Below are 16,485 nucleotides of genomic sequence, written 5' to 3'. Positions count from 1 at the left end.
TTACTTAAAAATACCAAAAAAAGATGTTTTGTTTTGTTTTGTTTTGTTTTTTCCTAATGTAAGGGTATTTCTAGTCTGTGTGTGGTAAAAATGATTATCCACTTACTGGACTTCAACAGTGCAATGTACAGAAATGTGTTGCATGTCAGAAGATAGGTGTTCACTAAGGAAGATATATGTTCTTTAAAGATATATTTTCCTGCAACAATTCATTTAAAGGTAAAGAGTCAATATATGGAAATTACGTTTGTGATTACTTTCAGTGCTGAACATAAAGCAGACAGCTGACTCAGACATTTTGTCATCATTTGCTGAGCTTTGTGAGTTCTTCAATTCTGGTGTTGGTTGTTTTGGTTGGGGTTTTTTTGGTTTTGTTTGGAGGGGGGGGGGTTTGTTGTTGTTGTTCCCATCAATTACATTCTACCATTCAAGTTTGAAAATGCTGTCATATGCCAGTCTTCATACAAAAGAAAGATTTTAAAGAAACCATGTTATTCTAGTTTGCTGTCTTTGCCCTGAAGACCAGCTAGACTAACAACATGAACCATTATTCATTTAATGTTTACTTCACTGGTTTCTCAAGCTGCAGAGTCAATAGTTTGCAGCATGTTTTTCAAGGGAAAAAAAGAGAGGTAGGAAATAATGCTCAGTGTTTAATAATGATCAGGTTAATTTTAATTTGTTATCCAACCTAAGTAGGTTTTAGTCTGAGAAGTATTAGTCTGGCTTACTAAACAATTAAACCCTTTGTTAAGTATTTTTTTTCTTTTAAAGTCCCCCTGGGAGAGGCTTTCCTGTATGGAATAAAAGGAGTGTATCTAACAGCAAAACAGTCCTTTCTTTTTTGAACAATGATGAGTATATCATATATGAGATGTATATGAGAACAAGTATATAGTGATGATTGGTAAGGTAAAGGAGAAACTGAATGTCCCAGAAGCTTTCAGAAAGAGACCACTAACACTGTCATTGTGCTACTCTTTCTGTATGACATCAGTAGTCCACATGGGACTTCAAAAAAAGCCCCAAATGCTCACAGATATACACGTGTTTCCTTAGAAGTCTTAGATAACCTAGTTCCTTTTCTTTTTTTTCTTTTCTGTTTTTTGTTGATTTTGGTGTTTGTTTGTTTGTTTGTTTGTTTTTTAATGCTGCTTTCTAGCTCATTTCATGAAGCATGAAAGAAATAGGAAAAAAATGAATGATATAGACAAGTTCCAAAACAGAAGTCTATCAACCTAACTGCACTGATCAAAGACACAAGGGACAGTTAACTAGAAGGAGGAGATCTAATAAACAAAAGGGTTTAAAAAATGAGAAGTATATGTGGAAAAAGTGTAACTTGATTATTTATGGAGCTAGAACCAATATACTTAGTTCTAATACAGCTGAAGATATAGACCATAGGAAAATCATTACAGAAATACTATTAAGGCAATAAGGAGAAGTATCTTTGAGATATATTTACAGGAGAAAACTTAACCTTACTTGACCTGAGTGATTTTAGAATATCAGGTGTTTCACTCATTCTGCTTTAAGCTGTGTACCACATTGATTGCAGCCAAGGGAAGACAAAAGGTAGAAAAAGTGAGAAGAGTGTGGTACTCAGATGAGGGAGTGTGTTAAAATCTTGTATGTATAGCACCAACCAATCTTGTGAGTCACTTTCTTTGTCCCTGCACCTAAGATGGGTATAAATTAAAGAAACTTTCCTCACCTTGAGTTTTAAAGTTTTGAAGACACAATCGACTTCCCTTTGAATGCATTTCCTAAACAAATATATTCTATTGGTGTATATGATGCTAAGGCATATGAAGGACAGGGAGGTGATTCAAGACAGCCAGCATGGTTTCACTAAGGGCAAGTCCTGACTGACCAACCTAGTGGCCTTCTATGGTGGAGTGACTACATCAGTGGGCAAAGGAAGAGCTGCATATGTCATCTGTCTGGACTGCTGTAAGGCCTTTGACACTGTCCCCCACGACATATTTCTCTCTAAATTGGAGAGATATGGAATTGATGGGTGGACTGTTTGGTGGATGAGGAATTGGTTCGATGGTTGCATTCAGAGGGCAGTGGTCAATGGTTCCATGTCCAGATGGAGTCAGTGACAAGTGATGTCCCTCATGGGGCCTGTACTGAGACCAGTACTGTTTAATATTATCATCAATGATATAGACAGTGGAATCGAGTGCCCCCTCAGCAAGTCTGCAGACAAGACCAAGCTGAGTGGTGCGGCTCATGTCTGAGGGGCAGGATGCCATCCAGAGGGACTTGGATAATATCAAGAAGTGGATTCATGTAAACAACATGAGGTTTAACAAGGCCAAGTGCAAAGTCCTACACCTAGGTCTAAGCAATCCCTGGTGTCAATACAAGCTGGGGGATGAAAGGATTCAGAGCAGCCCTGTAGAGGAAGACTTAGGGGTACTGGTAGATGAAAAGCTGGATATGAGCTGGCAATGTACACTCACAGCCCAGAAGGCCAAACATACGCTTAGCTGCATCAAAAGAAGTGTGGCCAGCAGGTTGGGGGAGGTGATTCTGCTCCTCTACCATGCTCTGGTGAGATCCAGCCTGCAGTGCTGTGCCTAGCTCTAGAGTCCTCAGTACAGGAAAGACATGGACCTGTCAGAGTGGGTCCAGAAGAGGACCACAAAAATGATCAGAGGGATGGAACACACCTCTCCTATGAGGACAGGCTGAGGGAGTTGCGATTGTTCAGCCTGGAGAAGAGAAGACTCTGGGAAGAACTTGTTGCATCTTTTCAGTACTTTAAGGGGCCCTATAAGAAAGATGAGGCCAGACATTTTCATAGGACCTGTAGCACTAGGGCAAGGGGTAATGTTTTGGAACTAAAAGAGGGCAAACTTAGGCTAGACAGAAGGAAGAAATTTTTTGGAAATAAGGGTGTTGAAACACTGGAACAGATTGCCCAGAGAGGTGGTAGATGTCCCATCCCTGGAAACATTCAAGGTCAGGTTGGATGGAGCTCTGAGCAACATGATCTAGTTGAACTTGTCCCTGCTCACTGCAAGGGGTTTTGAACTAGATTACCTTTAAAGATCCATTCCAACCCAAATGATTCTATGATTCTATGAATTCATAAAAATCAGCATAGAGTTTAGATGGGTGGTACTAAATGTTATGTGTTTTTAAAGCCTTAGCTTTTTAATTATATAATCATTTAGGTTGGAAAAGACCTTAATGATTATTGAGTAAACCATTAACATAGCACTGCCAAGTCCACCAGTAAACCACATCTACACATCTTTTAAATACCTCTAGGGATGCTGACTCAACCACTTCCCTGGGTAGCTTGTTCTAATGCTTCATAACCCCTTCAGTGAATAAATTTTCCCTAATATCCGATCTAAACCTCCCCTGGCACAACCTGAGGCTGTTTCCTCTTGTTCTATCACTTGTTACTTGGGAAAAGAGACTGACATCCACCTTGCTACTATCAGGTAGTTGCAGAGAGTGGTAAGGTCTCCCTCGAGACTCCTTTTCTCCAGCCTAAACAATCCCATCTCCCTCAGCCAGACAATTCTCATAAGATTTGTTCTCTAGGCCCTTAACCAGCTTTATTGCTCTGCATGGGATATGGTCCATAACCTCAATGTCTTTCTTGCAGTGAGGGGCCCAAAACTGAACGCAGTGTTTGAGGTGTGGCCTCACCAGTGCCCAGTACAGGGGGACGATCACTGCCCCAGTCCTGCTGGACACACCATTTCTGACACAAGCCAGGGTGCTTTTGGCCGCCTTGGCTACCTGGCACACTGGTGCCTCATATTCAGCTGGCTGTCGACAACACCCCCAGGTCCTTCTCCTCCAGGCAGCTTTCCAGCCACTCTGCCCCCAGCCTGTAGTGTTGTGGGGGGTTGTTGTGACTCAAGTGCAGCACCTGGCACTGAGCCTTGTTCAAGCGCATACAATTGGCCTTGGCCCACTGGTCCAGTCTGTCCAGACCCCTCTGTAGAGCCTTCTTACCCTCAAACATATGTGACTCCAGCTCATAAATGTAACAATAAAGTAAAAAACACTGAATATTTTATTCCTCCCATATACAGCAAAATATAGCTAAATTCAGATCGTTAATAAGAATTTTTTTTGTTGCTTCTGGAGTAGCACCACTTGTAACATTAAGCATATATAGCATTTATAAAAGTGGTCACAGAAGTAGGTGCCTTCATTTTACCAATAATAATGATGCAAAATCACTTAGGCCAATGAAGATTATGATAAAATGCATGAAGATAAGCTTGCTTAATCTTGAGATTGTAGCTGGTGAAAATGAATTGGTAGATGACCTTTTTACCTTTACACAGAAAAGCCTGTTGCTTATATTTTAAAATCATTATTTGTTCAGATTAATTTCAAATATAGTTTTGAAATAGAAATTTCAGAATGGGTAGGTGAATTTCGTGACACAAAAAGTAAGAGTTCCAAATGAGGCCATATGCCATATTTTGAAAATCAAAAAATACATCTAAATCAAATGAAAAGAATGGCAACATTTTGTTATTGTATTCTGTTAATTTAAAAAAGGGTTCTACAAATAAAATGCATTAAAAATATCACTGGGATTGATTACTTATTAACAACTAGTTTGGGACAATGGAGATTTCACTGTTTGTATCAAGTCTATAATTAATCTTGAATGTTAATCCATAAGAAACAGGTACAACCTATGTAAGCCTATCTTCATCAGCTATTTGAACTCTTATTTTCAGCTCTGTTTCAACAGCTGTGCACTGTTTTCTTCAGTGGAAGGCTAGAAGATTTTTCTTGAAACTGGTCCCACATGATCTGAATTTTTCCAGTTTATTAAGAGGATGTTACCAAATTGCCATTTCAGGCTTTAGAAGTTCTATTCTTGCTTCAGCAAGCTGCTTGAAAAGGCACATGGGAGAGTACATAAGAACTTAGCACTGACTATACCTGAACAGGCTACACACAGGTCATCCAGCATCTTGCTTTAGAAATCAGACAATACTAACACCAAGGGTTGATTATACATTACTGTGTAATGTATACAGGAGCAGGCCAAGCACTTCCACAGAAATCTCACCCTGCTCCCAGTCACTTATTACAAAGCTAACATGTTCTTACTCTGTGAAATATAATGAGGATATAATAATAAAAATCTTTATGTTTTTTTTCCCGCTATATCATTTAAAGAGAGCCTTAACAAATGACTGTGACAACCTGTGGCATCCATTTAGCATATGTCCGAGGGACCTTGAGTGTGATGATAGTAAGGGCTGGGCTGTGGACAGGTGGATTGTCCTCCTGGATCACAGGGCAAATTTTTGTCACCAAAACAGATATCTTCATGTCTAATTACCCACCTTATTCAAAAAATCTCATTCAACTTAAAGCCACACTGGCAGAAGAAGAGGATATTTCACTGAGCAATGCTGTTTGTGAGTGGAGTGTTAGGCTTGTGAAAATCAATGAGAATTTAAGATCCAAAAAAAGATGTGTAGGTCTCTGAATTCTTTAAACTATGACTTGATAAGCAGCTGAAAGGGAAATAGTGTTTACATTTTGTGCATTGTGTCCTGTAAGGTCTACAAGTCTAATTGAGCCTAATTTTATGTCATATTTGCTTAAACAGATGGGCATAGCAAGCAACCATGAGAAGACACTTTGGTGTTTCAACAAGGCAGTAAAATAATTAAACTCCTAGCATTTGCCCTAGTTTCAAGATCAACATCAGAAAATTGTTCACTGTGAGAAATTATGTTTCCTGTTCAAAAGGTACAGAAAGTAGTTTAATCTTACTTTGATGGCACACAGGAACTGCAAATCAGGTTTAGAGGCATGTAGTAGCAAGAATTGTACAAACAAAGTCAAAACCCCAAACTTTGCCTCAGGTGGCTTACAATATAGATTGCAGAGAAAATAAAATGAGAGACTATACAACTCCAGAGAAATTCAGGTAATAATTTAGCTACATGAAGATAACATCCAATCTTGGAAAACTTAATTAATAAATCAGGGGTGACATCTGTCAATCTTACTGAATGTGACTATTACTAACTCATATCAGGTGATGAAGCAGGAAAGGTAGTTTTGAGGTTTGGAAGGAGAGTGTGGGTCTATATTCTGAGTCCACATTTTACGTTCATGGAAATCGCTAATACCAAAGGTGACTGAAGATTCTTTTTTTTAAGCAAATCCCAGCGTTACATATTCTAATATACCAGAGGCATACTACATCTTTTTTGGAGGATGTAGGTAAAACAAGGCATTAAGCTGTCAAGAGAACATGACTAATTGGGAAATCAAGAAGACATAATGACAGGCAAATGCTGCAGCTTAGATGTTCAGCAACAGACTAGGAGGCAGCAGTCACAGGAGTGTTTTGCAGTTACAAGATAAGCAGATGCAGAAATGTAAAAGAAAAAATGAGAATGGGGTAAATATAGTTAGGAAAACTGTTTTAATTGCATATGCACTCTATTTTTAGAGGCCTATTCATATACTCGGGGGAAGCAGGTAAGTACTTTGATATTAAATTGCTGAGATACTGTGAATGATGAGATGACCCCATGAATCATTGCCAGCCAAATTCTGCTCTATTATAGAAATGTTGAATTCATGTTTTTCTGTTCAGCTAGCCCAGCCCAAAATTCTTCATTCTGCTCATCTTGTTATTAAGAAAAACTGACCATATTTTATTAATACAGGTGTTGCCCATTTGGGTAATTCAATGGAAACTCTCAGTAACTGCCAGGATGCTTCAGAACAGCAGTATGAACAAAGACAGAATAATCTTTCACAGTCAGAGTTGCTGCCTCTGTATTATGGCAGCATATTGTATTACTTTTCAGGGAGCAGAAAAATCAAGTAAATACAAACTTGTAATAACCTGCACAGGACAAATGTGTATTAATCCTTCCTGAAGCTGATGCTGCAGACTTGAACACTTATGCACAGATCTAAAGGGAAATGCAAAGGAAGAAAAAAGCCTTTATAAATGAGGTTTAAAAATTGGAAAAGTTATTATCCATTTTGAACAGTTGTAGGTGTGTATTTTCTACCTGAAGATAGAGTAGGAGAGGATGATTTACTGTTTTCTAGTAGTGAACTGCCATGTTTTTTTCTTGACCTGGTATTTGCACACATCTATACCGCATACATCTTGTATACAAGCTTATTCAAATGCAAACATACACATGCGTGCTTCCTTGTGATGCTAAAAATGCTCTGCACTAGTGAAAAGCTATGTTATTGCTTACTTACTGAAATATAAAGGTGGTCTGCAGTTTTGATATGAAATGAGGACCAGTATTTGGAGGCTCATCTCATTCTGAATTAGTATTACTGAGACACTGTACTCTGAATGTCTGTGTGCCTGTGTAATTAAGCATAAGAAAACTGGAAGAAATGTGTGTCATATAAACTGTGATATTTTAAAGGTAAATATTGCAGAATTGTATTGTGTTTACATGGTAAGCAAGACAAGACATGTGACAAGCAGTCACACACATTGTGTGAAATGATTAGTTGAAGTCTGATGAGCAAAAATAGCACCAAACTCATTTACACTATTATTCTACAAACACTAATATGGTGTGTGTGTGTGTGTGTGGCGTGTGAGTACAGAGCACAGGTGTGGAGGGTCTGTCAGGGGGCTGGGGGCGGCCCCTGTGGGGAGCGGCCGGGGCTGCCCCGTGCCGGGCACAGCCGGTTCCAGCCGGTTCCAGCTGGCTCCAACGGCCCCAGCGCAGGGCACTGCCGGGCCCCGCAGCCGCCATGGCATCCATGGCCGTGGGGAAACCTGCGGGAGGGAGGGCAGCGCTGCCGGCGCTGAGGGGGAACGGGTCAGGAACAGCCCGGCCGGCCCGAGGGGAGAGGGCAGGAGGGGCTGCAGGTGCCCAGCAGGGATCCCCTGGAGGACACACACTGGAGCAGCTATTGCCCTGCTGCTCATGGTGGTCTCCAGACCAGAGCAGGTTTATCCTCAAGAACAACAGCCATGTTGGTGCTGAGGACCAGGAGCAGTGTGTGGAGGAAGGAGCAGCAGAGAGGAGCTGTTATGGACTGACCATAGCACCCCATTCCCCATCTCCCTGTGCTGATCAGGGAGGGAGAGGAGGCACAGGAATCAGGAACAAATGAATGAATTTTGTCTTGAGAAAAGGTGTGGGTGGGCTTGGGGTATAGGTGTTTTAGCTTTTGTCTTTCTCAACATCCAAACTGGTTTTAATTGGTAAGAAATTAATTTTCCCCAATTTGAGGCTGCTTTGCCCGTAATAGTAGTTAGTAAATAACGTGCACATCTTGAGCTTGACCCATGAGATTTTCCGTCTGTTTTTCTCACCCCTGTCCTCTTGAGGAGGGGGGTGAGAGAGTGACTGAGTGGGTATCTGGCAGCTAGCCAAGGGCAGCCTACAAAAACAACCTGTTGGAAGTCAATGACCGTAGACCTGTAGGGCGACTACAGGATGTCATATACAGGAAAGACCTTAGAACCTGGCAACTCTTTGCTCTGAGAATCCCCAGCAAAAGGTGTCCTGAACATCTGGGAAGTTATGTAGATTACTAACCCTTAGACTATATCATCTGTATTGAATCAATATTTTGCAGAAGTACACCCGGAACACATGTTACAAAGAGAAATGTTCTGCAAAATTAAGTTTAAAATTAAAAAAAAGCAGGTATCCCAGCCAACTCTTTTATTTTCATAAGTTTTGCTTCATATTAAAAGACCTCCTCATGGCCAATTATCTCCTTACCCAAGAGAATTCTTCTCTTCTAGTAAAGAAGAAATAATCTCAATAAACAATTCATCTTTGGGTGTGTGGAGGAAGATAAAGATTTTCAAGATGCTAACTTGTAGTTTTGGGGGGTTTTATGTATGTAACACCAAACAACAGAGTGTCAAAAGCAAGTAGCTTGGTAATTCATCTTCTCCAAAGGATGAACAAAAGAAATTTCACATCTATACTTCCAAAAAAGAATCAGGAAAGGAAAGATGAAATGTTCACTTGATTGGTTTCCTCTAGGAGTATTTTCAGTGGTTTTGTTACAGTTCTGCTGCCCTAGTCTACTGTTACATCCCTACCAAAGAACTGTAAAATTTACAATTAAGTCTTACCTTTATGTCACTCCTGGTTATATCAGAGATGCCCACTCACATTTTTGGAATACATATTTTCAAAAGTCAAAACCCCCATTTCTGAAGGGAAAAATCTTGGCTGGTTCACATTAAGGCAGTTAAGGAAAACTGTTGTCTTAGGTATGCCCAAAAATATGGAAGATTAAAATCTTTGTTTAAATTCTTAGTAATAAACTTCAACAATATCATACCAATACACATTTTAATGACAAATTTTGTTAGAAACTTTTATATTTTTCGTATTTAAGGAAAACTGGATTAGCACACTTTATTTTGTTGTTTCAAATAATTAGTGGTCATGTGTAAAATTAAGTGTAGACAATGAAAACAAATTATGAAAAAGAGAGTTGGTCTTAAGGATTTTGTTTCTCCCCAGCAGTGGGAAATGTCCTGCTAGAATATCTATAAATCAATTATTCTGCTAATGATTTGACAATCTTTCTAAATAGACGACTTTTTTTATATCAGTTCTGGATTTATAGACTTCTGGTTTATCTCAAACATAAAAGATACAAGCTATAGTTTAAATCGGAACTTCCAACAGTAATTGAAAGTCTGGATGCTTAATTCATATTTAAATAATGGCAATTAGTATTGAAATTTCCATGACATGATTTGAGGCTATCAACATTACAGAAAACCTTCAGTGTCAGTTTAATGACTGCAGCATAATTAATGACTGCTATCTGGAGGACTACTTTTTCTCAGAAACCTACAGTGTTAAACTTCAAAAGTGAAAGTTCTTGAGGATGAACAAGACTGATATATGTCAATTCCCAATTTCACCATTTTCTATTTCATTTTAAAAATACACTTACATAGTGATAGTTGGAAAAAAAGTTTCTTTAAGTTAATAGTTATTTCAGAAGGTTTTTTTAGTCTTTTTACAGCTGTTTTCTACTTTTTTTAATAAATCTGGGGGTTTGGGTGTGTTTTTTATTATTTGTTTTTACTGACCTCAAAGCTTCCTGTGCTGCCAAACACATCACATTCTTATCACAAAAGAACAGAGGAATGAAAAGCATTATATGTTATTTTCAGTGTTTTATGTTTGCACATAGTGCTTCAGAGATACAACAATGATGAAAACTAATTGAAAATTATCTGGAGTTCCTTATGTATCTCTGAGTGCCTGAAGCTCCATGCAGTAATTTCTTCTGTTAGTCCTCTTGGGAAAACTAAAACACACAAGTATTGCAAACTATTGTTCCTAGCAAGCAGTTGACATTTTAAGCATAGCCAATCAGTACTTATGAACCTGTATTCATTTGCATCATCTTGAATATTCCACAGCAATTACTGTAGTAACCATTGACAACTTTATATCAGCAATGTACTTGCACTTGCTATTATTTTAGTTGAAGCATCCTGCTTACACATATTCTTAACAGGGAAGAAATACTGCAAGTAAAACTCATAAAATCTATACTTGTTAGAAAGTACCAAATATGCAAACTTCATGAGTGTGAATGTGGGCAAAATCTTTCCAACATTCAAAGATTTCTCTTTTCCCAGTCTGTTTCTTAAATAAATCTGTGTACAGGAATGGATGGCATTGTATTATATAAAGATAACAGAACAGCCTGATTGCAATTTATGCTAATAATACAATCCCTTTACTTTCCACTTCTTTCTGCCTGAATGTTTGTTACAGACAATTAAACAGGTGATGGATGAACCCTTGGTTCTTGGATTTTACTGCAAACTATACAAACTTTGAAAACACCAATATGTAATATGAATGATGAGCCCTTACTGACTAGTTTGCATTTCAATTGGCCTTGAAGAGTTTTACATGTATGAGCAATAAACAATCCGTGATAATGGCTGAATCTGAAGAAAATAAAAATCTTTTACCAACAGGCTGAAAATAGGAGACTACACCAATCCTTAGCCTATTTTTCTTTTGGAATATCCAAATGCTGTGCAGTATTTACTACATGTGTCACTCCAAGGCAGAATGGCAAAACAGATTATTTGTATCTCAATTCAAAATTGTTGCTACTGTGTTAAGGAACAGACCCAGATCCCACAAGACATAAAATTTTGCAGATAAGTTTCTCATTTCAAGCGTATGCTTTCCTTATTATGAGGTGTACAACCATAAAGAAATTGATGAGTATTTGCTGCTCTTTATGTTACCACAAAATAGAGGAAAACAGATTTTACATATGTAAGAAGAAAGCTGGAGCTTTATTTGTTTATTTCTGATTCCATGCTTTAGGGGAGTAAAACAAACTAAAATACAAACACCATAAAATTTGATGGTTTATTTTCTTGCCTAAACTAAGAAGATTAAAACTCTGCCATCAGCTTGCCCAGGGAACACTTTTACAAACCTTAGTCAGTCTAATCAAGAACCCCTGCTAATTTTCTGGAGAAGTGGGTCTTCTATAAGGAAAACACTGTCTCATTGAAGATGGTTTTCCACTAAAAGTCACAGGGCCTAAATTCCTCTGTTTTGTGCCTCTGGGATTTGTGAACTCACAGTATAACCGGTCTGTTATATGAATTTTAATGGTTTAGGCTTTTAATTTAACTTTTAAACTCATTCCAGTCCTAACATATTGAGGTTTACTTTGTTCTTAATAATACTTAAGAATAAACAGAAGTTAAAAAATAAAATTTTGAAAGGTGTGAAAAAAGAAATGCCTTTCATTGTTTTTTACCACTCATGAATTACGTTCATGACTTGTTGTCCTGGTTTCAGCTTGTAATTAAATCTATTGAGTAAGACAAGCAACTATTTACTACTAAGTTCCTGCTAACAACGGTGCTATATGAATATTATTTGTAACATCTATCTGCTCTCTCTAATAAAGCATAGCAGCAGGATATAATGTAAAGCTTTAATATACTTCAGAATGTCAATTGATATTCTTTAAAAAATAATTTCTGATATTTTTTATATTCATTCATTTTTAAATGCCCTGCAAAAACATAATGTAACTAGGATCCATAACAGGGGAGAAAATACTTGTTAGCACTTCTTTAATGTAAATATATCAAAGAGTAATTCTTTCAAGTACTCAGTTCCTTAGAGATTCTGTGTTATAAACTATTTTTCTCAAAGGAATTAAACAATTAATTAACATTATCAATTAATCTCTTAATAAAGGTGAAAACTAAACACAATCAAATCTATACTGAAATCTTAATATCACAGGAATTAAACATTTTTAAAAAGAAAACATGTTTCCATCTTAAAACACTGTAGAGCAGAAATGTCTCTTCATTGTATAGATGAATTTCTAAACACATATGCCAGTTGGTTATGAATTTCTTCTGCAGTGTAATTAAACAGAAACATTGGGCAGAATCTTGGCCCCATGGGAGGTGAAGAGGCTTCCTTGACTGATCTCAGTGGAATCACGGTTTAAGCCTCCAAGTCTCCCATACAACACATAAGGAAATTCTGTCTCATAGTTAAAGGGGGAACTCATTACTCAGTGTGAAGTGTGATTCTAGCATGGTCTTTTCTCTGTGAAGAAGTATTAATCATGTTCATCTTCACTGCAATCAGATGCTAAACACTGTCATTTAGTACTGCAGAGGTATCACATTAAACCTCTCTATATACACTGTTACGTAACAGTTACATTTCATAATGGCAGAAGGTTAAGCCTATTCCTTTTGATAAGAATATTTTTGCCCACAATGCTACTAATGTCATTTCTATGGATATAGTCCTTTGTGTAATCAATTTAGAGCTTGATCCTTTGTTTATTGCAGGATTGAAGCCAAAGAACATAACTGTCTATTCTTAGATTTCATTGTGGTGTAATGACTTTGGTTAAGGGTACAATTTTCCACAGAAACTGTTAATTTTCCAGTAAAACCAGTAATATAAAATAATTTATAGAATTTGTCACACAGCAGTGCCTAAAGAAACATCTCTACTGGCTTATATGTATAGCAGAACAGCTGCGCCAATTTGAAGTAACTGTAGTATGTTAACTATATCTATGTAATTATATTGATATTATTTTTGTTTGAAAATAAGACTTTAAAAAGCTAACAGTCTGGCACAAGGAAAGGTTTATCAAGCTTCTAAGGAACAAGCATCTGAAATACACAAAGAAAAAAATTATCAGGAAATCTGTTACAATACTAGTAAGAATATTAGTGATCACAGAAAGTTTGAAGAGAAAAAAAAACACCACCCTCAAACAACTGAACAAAACAGACACTGAAACTTTAGCCTATGTTTTCCTTACAAGGATATGTGACCCAACGGTATAGAGAAAATTCACTGTCGTTATTAAGGCTTGCAGGTAAGTTAGAGGTACAGAACTGAAATCTACATTTGTAAGAATATAATTTCTTTATAAGGTTAGTAGTATTCAAAATTAATCTAAAAGAAAAGAAAGTAATTGACTTTTTCATTGTAATGTTACAGATTTTAGATTGTATACCTCTGTTCACCCTTCACATGACATATCAATTCTGTCATAAGCAGTGATTTCTTTCCAGTAAGTGTGTAAAAGTTATATGAAAATTCATGTGTGTGTGTGTGTATAAATATATAATAGTGATACATACAGCATATGTTAAGTTGCATGCCCAAAAATGGTTTCTGCTGACTTGATTCCCCACATCAGGCTATTTTTGAAATGTAATGTAAAAGAATCTGAAAGAAACAAGATCTTGCTAGAAAAAGAACTGCTGCAGGAATAAGTCAATAAGTCAACTACATAAGTCAATATTAAGGTTGTTGGTGCAGTATGACAGTTCCACAGGCAATTGAAAGCATAGCAGAATCCTTTTTTGCAGTTATGAAATACATACAAATATGTGAACGTGTCTGCATGTGAACGTGCACATACACGCTTCTCTATTTCTATTATAACAATTTTTATAAGAAACTGTATGTATGTCTTAAACCCAAAACAGTAGAAGAATGAATAATTTCTTGCATTCAGGCTGGGCTTGTCTATGAACCCTCAAAGTTAATAGCATTCCCACTAACATATGGCACAAGAAAGAATTCTTTGGAACTACAGGCCAGGAATGCGGTGGATGGATTAAACAAAACTCATTCTAAATGCACCTTGCATATATCCTAGGTGAGACATCACTGATGCAGATATATGTTGTAGAATGGATGTATGCAAGGGGAAACATGTGGGGCAAGGTTCTGACCCATTATTTATCCAATACATGTAACACATAAAGCTTCATTTCTTATCAAAACGGTATTTTAGCTATTAGTAAAAGATAATTCAGTATCATCTTTCCAGTTGTACAATGGAAGTTCTTTAGCAAAAGTTACACAAAAAGAACTGGAAAGCATTGGTATGACAAATACTTCACTAAAAATCTTACTATAAGCAAAAAGACAACACATGCTATATGTCTGGAATAGATTTTTACTATGATTAATGTTTTAACAGGATAATCAAAATGCAAGAAAGTTACTATTACTACTCTAGTTACAAGGATGCTAGCATTGAACGGTCAAAGCCCAGATCATGCAATTGTTACAGAAAATCCCCATTGCACACTTAAAATCCCCATAACATTCCTAATGTTGCTATACATTAATTTTGTCGTGTCTTTATCTTCTCTTGGGTGTCATGTTCATCCTTCTGATGTTCATCTAGATCCTAAGATTGACATAGTTTTCCTCAATAAGTTGGAAAAGAACAAAAGTTGAAAGCAGTTTACAATGAGTCATCAAGCACCGGAGTATTTTGTTAAAAGTATGATGCTAATGGTAAACATAAGTCTACTTTTATATGACTTCTTATGTATTTCGTAATAAGAGACACAGAACTTCTAGAAGTACTGTCAAGCAGCACTGTCAGTCTGATAATGTCTACGAGGCTGAAGAAGAATCAGAGCTCCAAACAGGGCAAAAAGAAAAACACAGAGGCATAAGCGTGAGTTTTCTGTTATTGTGTTTTTACAGTACTAAGGTCAATTTTGCATTTCCTTTTTTCTTGATGTTGTTGTGGTGAGTTTGTATATCATTATAATTATCTGTTCGTTTTGTACTCCTAAACAGACACCAGAACAAAGCAGCTGCTCTTACTTGTGTACCTGGCTGCAGATTTGCCCTTCATGTCCTCATAGATAGCATTGAACTCTCCTGTTGCAATTAGCATTAAAATAACATCTTCTACACCAATGGAAGTGAAGAAATATTTAATATTTTCAAACAGGTATTCAACATTCCTTTTCTTAAAAATTCATATTCTAAACAAAGGTTTCAAAAGATATTTGGTTGTTTCTTGGTAGCCATTCAGGAAGATTGTCCTAGAAGTATTTACAGTTTTATTTATTGTATAATAAAAGAATATTTAATTCTAATATATTACTAGGAATAATCCCAGAGACTACTTGTTTTCAAGTGTATGCAGAAGAGCTTCAATTTATATGGTAGTAGGAAATCAGAAATCATGCATTTACATTTCACTATGGCCCTTCTATAACCCTTGCTACTCAATTGTCTATCCTAGAATTTAATGTTAATGGTTATGTTGATGTATTTATTAGAAGAATGAAACAATTTAAAGATTTTAACTATATCTTCAATTGTTACCTCAGCTAAATCCAGCATATTTTTTAATTCATGTAAATCTTAGAAACAAAGTATGAAAACCAGATATCTTCTCCTTCTGTCTCAAAAACCCTTAAGAAAAGCTTAATGTACTGGTTTAAAAGTATTTCAGATTTTGCTATACACAAAGATAAGGTTTAATTTTACTACCACACAAGTACAGTAAATGATACAGTAACTTGTCTGTCAGGTTGGACAATCAGTCAGACATTAACTGAAACAGTAAAAACCTGTCTTCTTTAAATAGCCAGGCATAATGTAATGTACTGATACCTGACAACTAAATACATATTTCTTCAAACATGTTTGTATAAGCATCTGAGGACCTTGAATTCTATCTGCTATGACAGGAAAGTACACTGAAAACCTGCCATATCACTCTTGTTAAGCATGAATAATTTGTACTTAATAGGTATATTTATTAAAAAATGCCACAGAAAATAATGACCGTAGGCTCACATCTTTCATTTTTTTTCCCAAAGTACTGAATTTAAATAACATCAGCAAACACTTCATATTTTCATAAGTAAAAAATTCAGAGTAAAAAGGTGACAAAATCTATAAGAAAGATATCCTGAAGTTGCACTATATGAATTAATTACTTTATAGACTTTGGTGTCATAATTTCACTTCATCTCACCTCTCACTATCAGTTTATAGCTAGTTGTGTCATCCAGACTTCTTCTGTATTTAGGAGGGCATCTGCAACTTATATTAAGTTCCAGCTACAGTAGGCTGCTGAACTGAAAAGGGTATCTCCCCATTTACCATAGAGGATGCCTTAGGCTAGTCA

This window comes from Falco naumanni, chromosome 2 (genome assembly GCF_017639655.2).
Source record: "Falco naumanni isolate bFalNau1 chromosome 2, bFalNau1.pat, whole genome shotgun sequence".
In the NCBI taxonomy this organism is placed as follows: domain Eukaryota; kingdom Metazoa; phylum Chordata; class Aves; order Falconiformes; family Falconidae; genus Falco; species Falco naumanni.
The sequence above is the reverse complement of the archived record's forward strand: the minus strand, read 5'-3'. Positions refer to the sequence as shown.